Source organism: Rutidosis leptorrhynchoides, chromosome 7 (assembly GCF_046630445.1).
Source record: "Rutidosis leptorrhynchoides isolate AG116_Rl617_1_P2 chromosome 7, CSIRO_AGI_Rlap_v1, whole genome shotgun sequence".
Lineage (NCBI taxonomy): Eukaryota > Viridiplantae > Streptophyta > Magnoliopsida > Asterales > Asteraceae > Rutidosis > Rutidosis leptorrhynchoides.
In genome coordinates, this window is record NC_092339.1 from 343,089,754 (window position 1) to 343,107,500 (window position 17,747).

Here is a 17,747-nt window from a genome sequence, read left to right on the forward strand (position 1 = left end):
TAAACGGTAAATTTCGCAGTGATAGATTAAATTTTTGTCTTGATATTATTAATTTCGGTTTATTATACCTATTTTTAATGAATATCAATTTAATGATTTATAGCGACAATTTAGCGTTCAAAAATAAAAGGTTAAAAGCATAAAATAAATAAAAACTTACCTTTGAAGCTTATTAAACCATGGCTGATATCATATGCATGCTTCATCTTGTAAAACCTAAAAATAAAAAATTCATAATGGGGGGAGAGGACTAGTTCTTTAGGGTCTGCTAGTAGAAAAGACCAATCGGATTCCATTCTCGGAACTACACAAAAACAGAATATGTAACTTTTAGATAGCATAAAATTATCTTTAAAATTTTTGAATCTCCCCACACTTAGTTAGCTGTGGTGTCGAAATTGCGATTAACTTCATCGTCAACTTTCATCGGACCATCATCAACTTGCATACCTGTGATTTTTGCTTTAAGCCATTGGTCGGTTTCTTTTGTAATTTCCACAAAATCAACTAATTTATCTTTTTCTTTTGATGACAGATTGGATACTAACCGGTTACATAACTTAAAGTTCCCCTTAATCCTAGCATCGTGAACCCGTTTATAACGCTTTTTCATTGAACTGTTAATAACGAGGTCATCTAATTTTGTATCAATAATGGGGTTCTTTGTTATCTGGTCATCATTAGGTGTTACTTCATCTTTCCCACACTTAGGCATTTTATCATTGTTAAGCACTACCGTTGGAGTTATTGGTTCAACCATTTTAGTTGGTAGAGATTTAGACTTTCGACTCACAAAGATGATCGATTTTTCATCATCATTAAGTGTCATTCTACCTTCTCTTACATCAATTAACACCTTGGTGGACGCTAAGAATGGTCGACCTAAAAGTAGAGGAAAGTTTGAGTCCTCTTCTATGTCTATGACAACAAATTCGACTAGAAAGGTTAAATTACCTACTTGAATGGGTAGGTTGTCAGCAATTCCAACTGGGTGTCTAATGGTTTGGTCAAAGAATCGAACACTCATTTTTGTTGGACTTAACCCACCTATACCTAATTTCTTATATAATGAAAGAGGCATAATACTCACACTTGCACCTAGATCTGCTAGTGCATTATACATGACACAATCACTAAGTAAACAAGGAACAATAAATTCACCCGGATCACCCGACTTGGGTGGAAATTCCGGTGGAATAGTATTCAATGGTTCTAATTTTACGGATTTAGTTTCTTGTTCTTGCTTATTCTTCCTCTTCCTTTTCGAGGTATCACCAATACAAACTTTATTACCTATTTCTTGCTCATATTCAACTTTTATTGGAAACAGAATAGGTGGTCTGCATGGTGCATACATTAGTTTTTCAAAACCTGGTGGTGGTGTGATTTCTTCATCGTCACTCATATCTGAAATCTTCTCCTCTTTTATTTCTGGTTTTTCAGAATTAGTTGAAACCATGTTAACATTTTCATTTCGAGGATTTACTTCAGTATTACTTGGTAGCTTTCCTTGTTTCCTTTCACTCATTAAGCCCGCTAGAGTACCTACTTGTTTTTATAGATTTAAAATGGAAGCTTGTTGAGTGCTAAATGACTGATCAAACCTCTCATTCGTTTGGGTTTGAGATGTAATAAATTGTTTTTGAGATTCAACTAGATTTAATACCATTTCTTCCATATTTGACTTTTTCTCTTCGGTTTGTTGTGGTGGTTTATATAAGCGTGGCCTTTGTTGATTGAAAGTGTTGTTTTGATTATTCGAGTTATTGTTGGGTCCATTTGGATTGTAAAGAATGTTTTAATTTTGATTGAGGTTTTGCCTTGGCGGTTGATAATTATTTTGATAATTATTTCCCGGCCTTTGGTTTATGTAGGAAACATTCTCACGTTGTTCCATCGTTTGCTCGACATTACAATCCTTCATTAAGTGTGGTCTACCGCATTGCTCACAATTGATTTGTATTGCGTGAATATCTTTAGTCATCTTTTCCATTCGTCTTTCGAAAGCATCTATTTTTGCGGAAACGGAATCAAAGTCATGGCTAGAATCGGCTCTAGCCGCTTTAGATGAATGTAAGATATCTTTCTCTTGATGCCACTCATGCGAGTGGGAGGATGTTTTATCGATAATTTTGTGAGCTTCGGTAGCGGTGTTCTTCATAATGGAACCACCAGCAGCTGTGTCGATGTCTTTTCTTGTAGCGACGTTAACGCCTTTATAAAATATTTGAACTATTTGAAAAGTGTCTAAACCGTGTTGAGGACATCCTCTCAACATCTTTCCGAATCTTGTCCATGCCTCAAATAACGTTTCATTTGGCTTTTGTGCGAACGTGGCAATTTCTCGTTGAAGTCTCACGGCTTTAGATGCTGGAAAGAATCTTTGAAGAAATTTCTCCACTAAGACATCCCATGTATCAATCGCTCCTTTGGGTAATGATTCTAACCAATCTTTAGCTTCCCCAATTAAAATCCAAGGGAACAACATAAGATAGATCGTTTCATCTTCAATTTCTCGAATTTTAAATAAAGTACAAATTCTATTAAAGGTTCGAAGATGTTCGTTTGGATCTTCTTTTGCTGTACCACCGAATTGGCATTGATTAGTAACCATATGTAGGATTTGTCCTTTGATTTCAAAATTTGGTGCATTAATATCTGGTTGATTAATGGCATGACCTTGGCCCGTACGTGTGGCTCTCATTCGGTCTTCCATAGTTTGAGGTTCTAGATTCTCCATATTTGAATTTGTTGAATCCGAATCACTAGAAGATTTTGATTTAACGGTTCCTTCGTCGACAACCTCTGGATAAATAAATTGTGGTTCAGGAGGAATTAGTGGATCGGGATCTTGGAATTGTCCCTGAATATCCTTCGGGTTCTCAATTGTGAAGTCGGGTTCAAAAAATGGATTATCAGAAATTTGAATTGGAGTACTTGTTCGACTAGATGATGATTCTAAAGAAAAATCAATGGCAGTAATATTTGCTAGATGTCTTAATCGAGTTACAGGTGGTGAACGTATGAAAGGTGGTAAACGTTTTGCTCGGTGCATTCACTGAATATTCTATTAGTTATAAAAATAAAAATTATATAAGTTATCAAATTAATAGACTTTTCTGATTTTGCCCACATTTCGAATAGCCAAAAGATGCAGCAGGTAGCCAGGACCCTTTAAATCGGAAGTCCACAACTCGCCACTAACAAATCCAACTAATACTACGAACCAGAAAATTTTGGATGTCTATCAATTTAATTGCTTACAATAATTTTTCGTCGAAATTTAAAGAAAATTAAGAAAATTCTAAGTCCTAAAAACTAGAGCGTAGAAATGAAAAAGAGAAAACGCGTCGAAAAACGTCGAAAATTAAAAATAAGAAAGAAAAACGTCGAAACTTAAACGTCTAAAAACTAAATCTAAAAAGTTGCGTCTAAAGGAATGAAACTTAAAATTCAATTCTATAAGGAAAATGACAATTACTTAAAAAGGCACTAAAATCTATAAACTTAAAATGGCGTAAAATCCTAAAGCGTCTAAATCTTAATTCTAAAGAAAAAGCACTTAAGGGATTTTACGGCAAAGCCTAAAAATCTAGAAATATAAAATTAACTACGGCAAAAACTAACTTAAAACTAATTACGAACGACAATTATAAAAATTATTAATAAAACGGATAAAAAGATACAAAATATAAAAATAAAACTAAAGTTATAAAAATACAATTTTTATAAAAATATTTTTTATATTATTTATTTATAAAAGTATTAATTTTATATAACTAATAAAACTAAATAAAACTAATTATAATTAAAACTAAAAACTAATTAATAAACTAATAAACCCTAATTTTATTTAATTAATAATTATTATAATTAATTAAACCCTAATTCGATCAGCCGAATGATTCAGACCTGTCAAGTCACTCAATGCGATCGCATGGAGTTCAAGGCATCTAGCCATGCGAACGCATGGCTTCGAATACCAGGCTGAATGTTTGAGCCGCTACAGTACTCGGCCCGATTAAATTTTTATTTTTTTTATTTTTGTTTTTTAATTTTTAAATTTACAAAACTTAAATTATAAATACTAAAAATAAAATTATATTAATTTTTTTTTTATGTTTTCACTTTAACCACAGGTCCCGGCAGCGACGCCAAAAATACTTGATGTGCAAAGCGAGTGGTATAAAAATATATATTAAATACTATTAATTACGCTATAATATACACAAGTTATTTATTTATTTATAGAATGGATATACCTAAACCTTGCTACACACTTATAGGCAGTGTACCTAATCGTAGAGTAGTGTAGTTTTAGTAAGTCCGGTTCGTTCCACAGAGAGCCTCTAGGTGTCTATAAAAACATAAGTTTATATATTTTATAATATAAGTTTGTATATATATATATATATACATATATATATATATAATATAGTTATTATTATTATAAAAAGGGGTTTTTACCGTTTAACGACCGGTTTGTCAAATTTTTATATTTTAAGATAATGTAAATTGCGATAAAATAAATTGCGAGTAAATAAAATAGCGATGAAATATGAAATAAAAGTATTATGCTTATTTAAACTTCCTTAATCATGATGTTTGACGTTTTGATTTTAATTTATTACCCTGGGTTAATTGTCCTTTGTCCTGGTTTATTTGATACGTCTATCTGGTTTTTGTCCATAATAGTCCATCGGTCATAAATATAAAGTGCGAGTGTCCTCGTCAAATTACCCTTATATCCGAAGTCAAATATCCCAACTAATTAAGGATTTAAACTGTGATGCAGTTATCACTTCTGTCAACAATTACACCAGTTATCACTGTATGTAATTAACCCCTGTTTTAATTATATATGAATATTAATTTACCCACTTGATCATTTTGAATAATCAATTACCCAACCCGAATAATTAATTAAATGATTATAATAGACTCCGTATGAACGTCACTAAAGAGGACAACCATAATCATTATTTAATTATTAGGTTAATTAATTTAAAGATAGGTTCGACAGACTCCAATGAGTTGTCACTCGATTAGACAATACCCCCCATCTATTAATAGTCCATAGTCCAATGTTCACAAGTGTCGGTCTTTGTTCAAACATTAATTATGGTCCAAAGTTCAATAACCTGGTCTTAATATTTAGTCTAACATCACAATTACTTCGGCTCAAATAAGCATAATAATAACTTAGTTACGAGACATTAATTTAAAAAGGTTGAACATAACTTACAATGATTAAAAATCGCGTAGCGTTACACGGACAGAGTTTCGACTTACGAAACCTTAAAACATTTGTTACAATAACCTTATTATTAGAATTAACTTAAATTAAAATTATAAATATAAATATAAATATAAATTATAAATAGAGAGAAAGAAGAAGATTGATAATAATCAATATTGGTATGTGTATTCGGCCAGAAAATGTTCAATTTATAGACCTGGTCAACTTTCCTCTGCCATGCGATCGTATGGTTTTCTTGCCTCCAGGCCATGCGATGGCATTGCCTCCTGAATTCAGATAGTTTGAATTGCAAACATGGGCTACTAGATTATTTAATAATATAATATAATATATATAATTATATATATATTATATTATATTCTTGTGCATAGTTGACTTGTACTTTTAGCTCCGTTGAGTTGTACGTTGTTACTTGGTTCATGTTCCAGTTCCGGATTTTCGAACGTCTTTTCATATGCTTAGATATCTTGTACTTTGCGTTCCGCGACTTGAACTTTTATCAATATTTAGACGTTATTCATCAATAAACTGAACCACTTTGATTGTAACTTGTACTTTTGAGCATTCTGGTCAATTGCGTCTTCAAATCGTCAATTCTGCCTTTTGTCTTCTCCTTTTATTATTTAAACGAATATCACTTGTAAATAGAACAATTACAACTAAAATCTTGTCTTTTTGGAAGGATAATGCTATGAAATATGTGTTCGTTTTTAGCATTATCAATAATAATAATAATAATACTATTATTGATAATAATAATAATATTTCGTTTAAATCATAACTAAATTATAATTTTTAATCATCCAATTTGATAATCTATTTATACTAATTTCATATTTCTAACCATATCTTATATTATCGTAACCATAATCGTACTAATAATTTTACTTCTCAGTTATATATATAAATACTTTAACTATATTTATGACCACAACCATAATCATATTCATCTTAATATTTCATAACATTTTTCATTTTTACTATTGTGATGACCCGTCCAAATCCCTTTAGACGCAGTACATCATTCATCGATTTTATTGCGAGGTATTGACCTCTACATGATACGTTTTGTAAATATTGCATTCTTTAGAAAAGGCACACCATAAAAGAATATCTAAATCCAAGGTTTCTGACATGTGATGATTTCTACATATAGACAATCACCGTAAATAATAGTTTACAATAATACATCCGTTGACAATGCAGTCAAAATGAGATACATGGTGATGATTTTGTGAATGCAAAGTTTTCTCGAATAAAGCATGTATGACTCCATGCACATAACTTGTATATCGTATAAGCAAACAGCGGAAGACTTCTAGGGACCTGAGAATAAACATGCTAAAAGTGTCAACACAAAGGTTGGTGAGTTCATAGTTTTAATATTGCACATTATCTGTATATAAAGGTGGACCACAATATTACAGTTGTTTCATACAAATCGTTTATCAAAATATTCTACGAAATTGAGCAACCTGGTAACTAAACTTAACATATATATAATAAGTACCCCTGTTTTAATATACATGCAACCAACATGTACAATACACGCAAACCAATGTGTACTAAACTCAAATAGCATACGTTCGCTTTATAGTTCAGGCTAGGGTCTCTATACCTGGAACGGACGGGGATGTCAAGCCCTATGGATCCATATACAACTACTCACTCCCACCAGTTCTTATAACCGGAAGTTACTAGTTACCAAAGCTAAGGGATTTTCGGTTTAAACTCAGTGTAGAATTAAGTATGTACTTGTGTCCATTACGTATAAATAAAGTACATGTATTCTCAGCCCAAAAATATTTAAAGCATTTAAAAAGGGATCTATAAACTCACTTGCACATATTTTCAATTCGTTGAAAATCAGACTTGGCCATGGATCGATTCACGAACCTATAACAATTATATACATATATATCAAAGTATGATAGAAATATATTCACATCATATTTTTTAATTACGTGTTGATGATTTAAGTTGTCAAATTAGCAGTCCAACATTAGTAGTCTAATGTTAGTAGTCCAATGTTAGTAGTCCATATATATAGTCCAATATATCAATATATATCACCCTGGAATTTAATCAAAATGTATTTTCTAAGACTCAATCACGACCCATTGTACAACTATTGTCTTTGAAGTAATCTCGACGTATTGTGTACATGTGTCTTACGATTTATCTGACGTATTGTATATGTATTGTCTAAGACTCAATCACGACCCATTGTACAACTATTGTCTTTGAAGTAATCTTGATGAATTGTGTACATGTGTCTTACAATTTATCTGACGTATTGTATATGTATTGTCTAAGACTCAATCACGACCCATTGTACAACTATTGTCTTTGAAGTAATCTCGACGTATTGTGTACATGTGTCTTACGATTTATCCGACGTATTGTATATTGTCTCGGGATTAACCAAGACTAGTATAGTACAAGGAAAATAGTCAAGACATGTATAAATACATGTATAATACAGAAAAAGTTAGCTAGGATATGGTTAGTATAGTTTTATAAAAACAATCCCGTAGTCATTTTAGTCATTTTTAACCAATATTGTTTTGCTCTTTGAGTGAATCAAATTGCTATGGTTTTGTAATGAACTCTAATTCATATAACTAAACTGATAAAGTGGTGGTTTATAGTCAGAGTTATAGGTTACAAGTCTATTTATAAAGAGTAGTCATATCTGTCGAAAGATTAACACCTTGATGACCATTTTGAAAAGAAAAAAAACATGTTTCTACTTTGAGTTTAACTACCATTTTTAGATATATTATTATGTTCATATGAAATAACATTTTTTCAGAAAACCAACTTTAAATTCAAAGTTTAAGATAGTTTTTTTTTTAATTATCCAACCCGAAATAGTCCCCGGTTTTACTACGACGTCATATGTCCAGTTTTACGGTGTTCTTCGTGTTTTCTAGTTTTAAATCATTAAGTTAGCATATCATATAGATATAACACATGTGTTTAGTTGTTTTTAAAAGTCAAGTTAGAAGGATTAATTTTGTTTGAGAACAAGTTTAGAATTAATTAAACTATGTTCTAGTGATTACAAGTTATTTTCTTCGAATAAGATAGTTATATAAGTATGAATCGAACGTTGTTATGAATATCATTACTACCTCAAGTATAGTAGGTAAACCTACTGGAAATGATGAGAAATGATCTTGAGCTTCAAAGAATCTTTGATGGCTTGGAAGTTCTTGAAGTAGAATCATGGAACGAAAACAAGTTCAAGTAAGATTACTACTTGACTTAAGATAGTTATGTTTATAAAAATCGAATCAAAGCTTGAATATGAATATTACCTTGATTTAGAATGATAACCTACTGTAAATAATAAGAGTTTCTTGATCTTAGATGATTACTTGGAATGGACTAGAAAGATTGAAAGTAATCTTGCAAACTTGAAAGGATTTTCGAAGTGTTCTTGAAGTGTTCTTCCTATGATGATTATAGCTTGATTCTTGAAGTAGTTTTTGATGAAGATGATGATTAGTTTACTGAAAATTTCGTTCTTGAGGGTGTGTGTGTGTTTTGAGAGAGAATTAGAAAGAAAATGGGAAGTGAAATGAAGTGAATGGTGAGTGGTGAGTGATGAGTGGGGTTAAAAGGAGTTCTTGTTTTGTTTTCTTGCTCATAAGTCATGCTAGTTGTCTAATAGTTGGTTCCACATGTTTGTTGACTAATTGAGGGCGGCTAAGAGCTGATCATTTGAGTGTATATACCAATAGTATATACATCTAGAATCTGGGTATTATACGGGTGAAAATACCGTATGAATACGAGTAGAATTCTTGATGAAAATGAATGGGAATACGATTATAACTATCTTTGTTAAGTATAAGTATTTTGATATATATCTTTAAGTCTTTCAAATGTGTATTAATACTTCTTAATACATTACATATATATACATTTTAATTAAGTCGTTATTTCGTCGTTAATCATTACATATATATATTGTTTCGAAACCCTTAAGTTAGTAGTCTCGTTTTATGTATATAACCCATTGTTAAAATGCTTAATGAGATACTTACTTATCATTGTATCATTTTAAATATATACATATGTTCATATATATATCATCATGTCGTTTTTAAAAGTTTTAACGTTCGTGAATCGTCGGACAAACTGGGTGATCAAACGTTTACATAAAATCCGTTTCAATTAATCAAGTCTTAACAAGTTTGATTTCTTAACATGTTGAAAACATTTATATATATGTAAATATCAATCTCAAATATATACATATCTTATTTACAAATAGTGGTTCGTGAATCGTCCAGAAAAGTCGAAGGTTACATGAACACAGTTCCAAATTTTTTTGAATTTCAACTTAACAGACTTTGCTTATCGTGTCGGAAACATTAATTCATTTAAAGATTAAGTTTAAATTTGGTCAGAAATTTCCGGGTCGTCACAGTACCTACCCGTTAAAGACATTTCGTCCCGATATTTGGTTAAGGAAAGTTGATAACGAAAACCAGAATATTCTCGTATCAAGGAATATGATATAACTTGAATTCTCATCATGAATTCGATTGTTCATAAAATCATCATCAAAAGAATATAATAAAATGGATTAATGGAGTATTTTGAATACCTTGAATGAGTCGAGTTCCGTTTATGAATAGCATGAGTTCAATAAATATAGAGTTTTTCATCTTTGCGAAAATATGGATAAAACAATTCGATTACGCGAAGAGTATGAATGAAGCTATCGTAAAAGATGGAATTGAGAAAAATAAAGTTTCGTCTTAACTTTTGACGTAGTCACAGTTGATTTTCGGGTTTCAAGGAATGTAAAGAAAATCTTCGTAATCTATCTCAGATTTGATTTTTCGGGATTTAAGTAAATTAGGATCCTCTTTAATTAAATGCGGTAACCCGCCTCGATTGCTTTGCCTGATATTACCCATATAAATTGACCTCTTCCGTCTCATTATTTTCACCATCCCTATACTTTCTTCCTCAATTCATACATCCAAAAGATTGTGAAAATGCTCAATCCAGTTCTAGTTCTTGACATAATATTGACATTCGACACCATTACCCTTCTTTTCCAACTCCCACCGGAGGAATCTGTTTACTTCTATTATGCTCTAGGGATTGTTGTATTTATCATCCTCCCGTGTCTTTATATTGCTATAAGCATTGATATACACGGTTTGTAATTTCTGTTTTGTTATCGGGCTTTATATTTCGGAGCTCCATGCTTTTATTTTCTCTTCTCAACTTTAAGTAAAGAGATTAAGACGTCTCAATTTATAGGTACGAAATTTCTAATGCACATAACTAATGTTTTAAGCAGAAAGGAATTATAATAGCACGATTTAATTTGGTAAAATACCAGTATTACGAAAAAGATAGAACTATCAAGAAAATATGTTCTTGATATGTTTAGAGGTTAAATAGAATGAAATAATTGTGTAACATGGCACATGATGACGGTATAATCTGTGAATCATCATGTTCCATTAGAAACTCAGCATGACTTACTGTAATATAACCACGTTGATCAGGCATCATTATATTATACTAACTCATGCTTCAATTCCCAACACTACTTCAAAAACATTCATAATTTAAACTCGAAGTTTATAGAAATTTGGAAACTAAAAAAGTTTCTTATATGATGTAATACGGATAGCACGAAGAGATAAATAATTTCGGACAAGAATAATTATGAAAATATCCTCAGAAATATCGAGGATATTTATGATGATATTTTTAGAATTTCTAAGATCGAAGGTTGATGAGGAAAATTCTTCCGCAAGAATATAGAATAAGTAAGGAGCAAGATATTCGCTAAAGATTTCATCGGATATAGAATTATCTGGATTCTTTATGTACAAGTTTAGTCCTTGTGATTTGTTCACCGTCTCCTTTATAGTTTTGCTTAATCCGCTTTCCAGTATCAATTTTTCTTTTGAGCGTTTCCAACACTCTATTCTCTATCGTCAAACTTTTGACTGTTAAGGTCGTTTACAGTTTTTGCTGCTTCTTCAGCATTTTCAAACTCGGAGAGCTAATTCGCAGGTTGGGTGCTTTTCAGAATTCCAGAATTGGAGTACGTAAGTTCACGAGATAGACGTCATATGTATATATGTAACTGTTGACGTAGAAACGCTGTGGAATCAATGACTGATGCTTCCCGGCATTGGTATGGCTGCTATCGTTACAAGGCGTTTGATGAGTACATGATAAAATTTCAAGGAATAAATATAGTGATTTCCAGAGAGGTTTAAGTTGCAGAGTAACGGAGTCGCTGGTACGTTTACCGCTAATATGGTAGAACATAAATGGTTCCCCGGTAACAACGATAGAAAGACAATCGTATATGTCAAGGTTTAATTAAGGCTTGTCCGAATGAAAAGTCGAAGTTGACTTGCTGAAGGTGTGACAAAACTGGATACTTGAAAAGGAATTGCAAAGTTATTTTCAATAATAATAGAGCCGAAGGATTTATTATGGATACGTGCTAAAGTCTTACTTAGGTTTTGAGAGCTTTCCAGGTGTATGACTATAAGTATAACTCTTTCCTTCTATCGATATTATGTGGTTGGTTCATCTTCTTGTTTGTTCAATAGTTGAGGTGTTTTCAAAAATAATGAAGGGTTTGAACGTAGGTTGTAATCGTTGATATACATGTGATGTTTAAAATGAATTCTTTTAGGATTTTGGATATATTTCTGGGTTTTATGAATAAGAGTGATGTTCTAGTACAGTTTTGAATTCAAAGTATGGTTTTGAAAGGTGTAAGAATCTAAGAGTGATGTCATCTGTTATGTCTTGGATTCTGATCTGTCAAAATCAGAATATGTAATTGAATCTGAATGAAAATGGTTGTTCTGATTTCTATGGAAGAATATATATCGTTGTGAAAGTAGTGAGTATAGATAATGAATATCGAATAATTGAAGAGTGTACAGTGTAACATATTAATTGTGAACTTAAATATTTCTTGGTAGAAGATGTTGGTGTTCGTGGAATTCTAGGATTTTCACAAGGCACGAATGATATTTTCTAGAAAGTTTCAGGTACATCTGAAATGAAAGTGTAAAATCAAACCTAATTGAATAATACACTTGGTTTATTAGGGGATAGAATTCATTGAGCTGAATTAGAGATTTAGGTTGTTAACAAAGGATGTATATCATAGCATTTTAGTAATATGAATTAATCGAGTAGTATTTACCCTTCAAAATTCACACGTATCAGCTTAGTATGAAAAGATATAATATAGTTTCAAAATTCATATATATATATATATATATATATATATATATATATATATATATATATATATATATATATATATATATATATATATATATATATATATATATATATATATATATATATATATATATATATATATAAATTCTTTAGAAAGAATGAGTTAATATTTCATAACTCGATAGTATAATATTCTGATTGGTGATTGATGTATTGATATATGCGGTGGTTATGGAACTTGTGGAGCTTGTGGTACTGCAGCTGTTACTGATGATGGTGAGACTGCTGGTGATACAGGTGCTATTGATGGGGGTACTGGTGATGCCGGTGGTGTTGCTGGTGCTTGTAAGTTGTGCACCATATTCTCCAGATTGATTACTCGATCGCGAAGTTCGTTGACTTCTTCTATTACTCCGGGATGATGGGCGGTCGGAATGAGCGGATGAATAAGGTTTAGAATAGTAGATATGATGTAATCGTTGCGAGCTATTCTGGAAATGAGGGTGAAGATGGTGTTTCGGACAGGTTCGCCGGTAAGTGCTTCAGGTTCTTCGCCAAGAGGGAAATTTGGTGGATGGAAGGGATCGCCTTCTTCTTGTCTCCACTGATTAAGTCGACTACGAACCCATCCCCAATTCATCCAGAATTGGTGATGGCTGATTGGTTGGTCCATTCCGGTTACACTGCTTTCAGAGCTCAGGTAGAAATCCATATCGGAATATCTGTCAGAATCTGAGGAACTTGAACTAGTTGCAGGATTCATCTTACACGGTTAGATAAAGGATTTTTGATATGAAATGATTTTCGGATATCGGATGATATTCTATTTGCATAGAATACCTATATAGAGTACAAGGATCCCGCAAATTACGGAGGAATTTTCGGAAGCTGTCAGACAAAGATTACAGTATCAGATATGCTAAGATATGAATTTATCTATACACTATCTATGCAATAAATGCAGTAAGATGTGTCTAAACTTAAGAATGATAAACAGGTTATTTTAAACAAGAAATGATAAGCAAAACTTTTTGACATGCAGACACGGTTGAAGTCCAGACTTACTAATGCATCATAACAATTATCAGTTAGACACACTAATGCAAGACTTGGTTCGCTAAGATCAATGCTCTGATACCAACTGTGATGACCCGTTCAAATCCCTTTAGACGTAGTACATCATTCATCGATTTCATTGCGAGATATTGACCTCTACATGATACGTTTTGTAAATATTGCATTCTTTAGAAAAGGTACACCATAAAAGAATATCTAAATCCAAGGTTTCTGACATCTGATGATTTTTACATATAGACAATCACCGTAAATAATAGTTTACAATAATACATCCGTTGACAATGCAGTCAAAATGAGATACATGGTAATGATTTTGTGAATGCAAAGTTTTCTCGAATAAAGCATGTATGACTCCATGCACATAACTTGTATATCATATAAGCAAACAGCGGAAGACTTCTAGGGACCTGAGAATAAACATACTAAAAGTGTCAACACAAAGGTTGGTGAGTTCATAGTTTTAATATTGCGCATTATCTGTATATAAAGGTGGACCACAAGATTACAGTTGTTTCATACAAATCGTTTATCAAAATATTCTACGAAATTGAGCACCCTGGTAACTAAACTTAACATATATATATAATAAGTATCCCTGTTTTAATATACATGCAACCAACATGTACAATACACGCAAACCAACGTTTACTAAACTCAAATAGCATACGTCCGCTTTATAGTTCAGGCTAGGGTCTCTATACCTGGAACGGACGGGGATGTCAAGCCCTATGGATCCATATACAACTACTCGCGCCCACCAGTTCTTATAACCGGCAGTTACTAGTTACCAAAGCTAAGGGATTTTCTGTTTAAACTCAGTGTAGAATTAAGTATGTACTTGTGTCCATTACGTATAAATAAAGTACATGTATTCTCAGCCCAAAAATATTTAAAGCATTTAAAAAGGGATCTATAAACTCACTTGCACATATTTTCAATTCGTTAAAAATCAGACTTGGCCACGGATCGAATCACGAACCTATAACAATTATATACATACATATATATATATATATATATATATATATATATATATATATATATATATATATATATATATCAAAGTATGATAAAAATATATTCACATCATATTTTTTATTTACGTGTTGATGATTTAAGTTGTCAAGTTAGCAGTCCAACGTTAGTAGTCCAATTTTAGCAGTCCAATGTTAGTAGTCCATATATATAGTCCAAAATATCAATATATATCACCCTGGAATTTAATCAAAATGTATTGTCTAAGACTCAATCACGACCCATTATACGACTATTGTCTTTGAAGTAATCTCGACGTATTGTGTACATGTATCTTACGATTTATCTGACGTATTCTATATGTATTGTCTAAGACTCAATCACGACCCATTGTACAACTATTGTCTTTGAAGTAATCTCGACGTATTGTGTACATGTGTCTTACGATTTATCTGAGGTATTGTATATGTATTGTCTAAGACTCAATCACGACCCATTGTATAACTATTGTCTTTAAAGTAATCTCGACGTATTGTGTACATGTGTCTTACGATTTATCCGACGTATTGTATATTGTCTCGGTATTAACCAAGACTAGTATAGCACAAGGAAAATAGTCAAGACATGTATAAATACATCTATAATGAAGAAAAAGTTAGCTAGGATATGGTTAATATAGATTTTATAAAAACAATCCCGTAGTCATTTTAGCCATTTTTAACCAATATTGTTTTGCCCATAACTTCTTCGTTACAAATCGGTTTTGAGTGAATCAAATTGCTATAGTTTTGTAATTAACTCTAATTTATAGAACTAAACTGATAAATTGGTGGTTTATAGTCGGAGTTACAGGTTAGAAGTCTATTTATAAAGAGTAGTCATATCTGTCGAAAGAACGACACCTTGATGACCATTTTGAAAGAAAAAAAACACGTTTCTACTTTGAGTTTAACCACCATTTTTAGATATATTATTATGTTCATATGAAATAAAAAATTTTTAGAAAACCAACTTTAAATTCAAAGTTTAAGATAGTTTTTTTTTTTAATTATCCAACCCGAAATAGCCCCCGGTTATACTACGACGGCGTATGTCCACTTTTACGGTGTTCTTCATGTTTTCTAGTTTTAAATCATTAAGTTAGCATATCATATAGATATAAAACATGTGTTTAGTTGTTTTTAAAAGTCAAGTTAGAAGAATTAATTTTGTTTGCGAACAAGTTTAGAATTAACTAAACTATGTTCTAGTGATTACAAGTTATTTTCTTCGAATAAGATAGTTATATAAGTATGAATCGAATGTTGTAATGAACATCATTACTACCTCAAGTATAGTAAGTAAACCTACTGAAAATGATGAGAAATGATCTTGAGCTTCAAAGGATCTTTGATGGCTTGGAAGTTCTTGAAGTAGAATCATGGAACGAAAACAAGTTCAAGTAAGATTACTACTTGACTTAAGATAGTTATGTTTAGAGAAATAGAATCAAAGTTTGAATATGAATATTACCTTGATTTAGAATGATAACCTACTGTAAATAATAAGAGTTTCTTGATCTTAGATGATTACTTGGAATGGACTAGAAAGATTGAAAGTAATCTTGCAAACTTGAAAGGATTTTCGAAGTGTTCTTGAAGTGTTCTTCCTATGATGATTATAGCTTGATTCTTGAAGTAGTTTTTGATGAAGATGATGATTAGTTTACTGAAAATTTCGTTCTTGAGGGTGTGTGTGTGTTTTGAGAGAGAATTAGAAAGAAAATGGGAAGTGAAATGAAGTGAATGGTGAGTGGTGAGTGATGAGTGATGAGTGGGGTTAAAAGGAGTTCTTGTTTTATTTTCTTGCTCATAAGTCATGCTAGTTGTCTAATAGTTGGTTCCACATGTTTGTTGACTAATTGAGGGCTGCTAAGAGCTAATCATTTGAGTGTATATACCAATAGTATATACATCTAGAAGCTGGGTATTATACGGGTGAAAATACTGTATGAATACGAGTAGAATTCTTGATAAAAATGAATGGGAATACGATTATAACTATCTTTGTTAAGTATAAGTATTTTGATATATGTCTTTAAGTCTTTCAAATGTGTATTAATACTTCTTAATACATTACATATATATATACATTTTAATTAAGTCGTTATTTCGTCGTTAATCGTTACATATATATATTGTTTCGAAACCCTTAAGTTAGTAGTCTCGTTTTATGTATATAACTCATTGTTAATATGCTTAATGAGATACTTACTTATCGTTTTATCATGTTAAATATATACGTATGTTCATATATATATCATCATGTCGTTTTTACAAGTTTTAACGTTCGTGAATCGTCGGACAAACTGGGTGGTCAAACGTTTACATAAAATCCGTTTCAATTAATCAAGTCTTAACAAGTTTGATTTCTTAACATGTTGGAAACATTTATATATATGTAAATATCAATCTCGAATATATACATATATTTATATACATATCTTATTTACAAATAGTGGTTCGTGAATCGTCCGGAAAAGTCGAAGGTAACATGAACACAGTTCCAAATTTTTTTGAATTTCAACTTAACAGACTTTGCTTATCATGTCAGAAACATTAATTCATTTAAAGATTAAGTTTAAATTTGGTCAGAAATTTCCGGGTCGTCACAACTATAATAATCATAATATTAATAATAATCATGATATTACTAATAATAATAATAATAACATTTAACAATAATGATAATTATAATAATAATACTAATACTAATAATACTAGTAATAATATTAGATAATAAAAATGAGACTATAACTTACATATCAATATTGTGATTCAATATTGCAGGAAAGTATGTTGACACAACGGAAATGAAAATCACTAGATTAGCCTCTGATTCACGATCAAAACCCCCGAGCAATACCCATAACCTCCTTAGCTATAACCCATAATTTCCTTAGCTTTAACTCGTTTGAAAACCCGTTTTTAAATCACCCGAACATAACCCCGCCATAGTATTTTATGTATAATACTAATAATAATACTACTAATATTAATACAATAAGATTAATAATAATAATCTTTAATAATAATAATAATAAAAATAATAAAATAAATAAATATCTACGGAGTATATATAATTGAGAGAGATAGATTGAATTGAATTCGGCAGAAAAACTTGGGCTTTATAGGCCTGA

General features: G+C 31.3%; 1 non-coding gene across 1 annotated transcript; it reads left to right on the forward strand.

Moving 5' to 3' along the window:
- Positions 1-2,249: 2,249 nt before the first annotated feature.
- On the forward strand, positions 2,250-2,356 carry LOC139860895 (small nucleolar RNA R71). The gene has a single exon (XR_011763521.1). It is a non-coding gene; the product is annotated as a small nucleolar RNA R71 (small nucleolar RNA).
- The last annotated feature ends 15,391 nt before the right edge of the window (positions 2,357-17,747 follow it).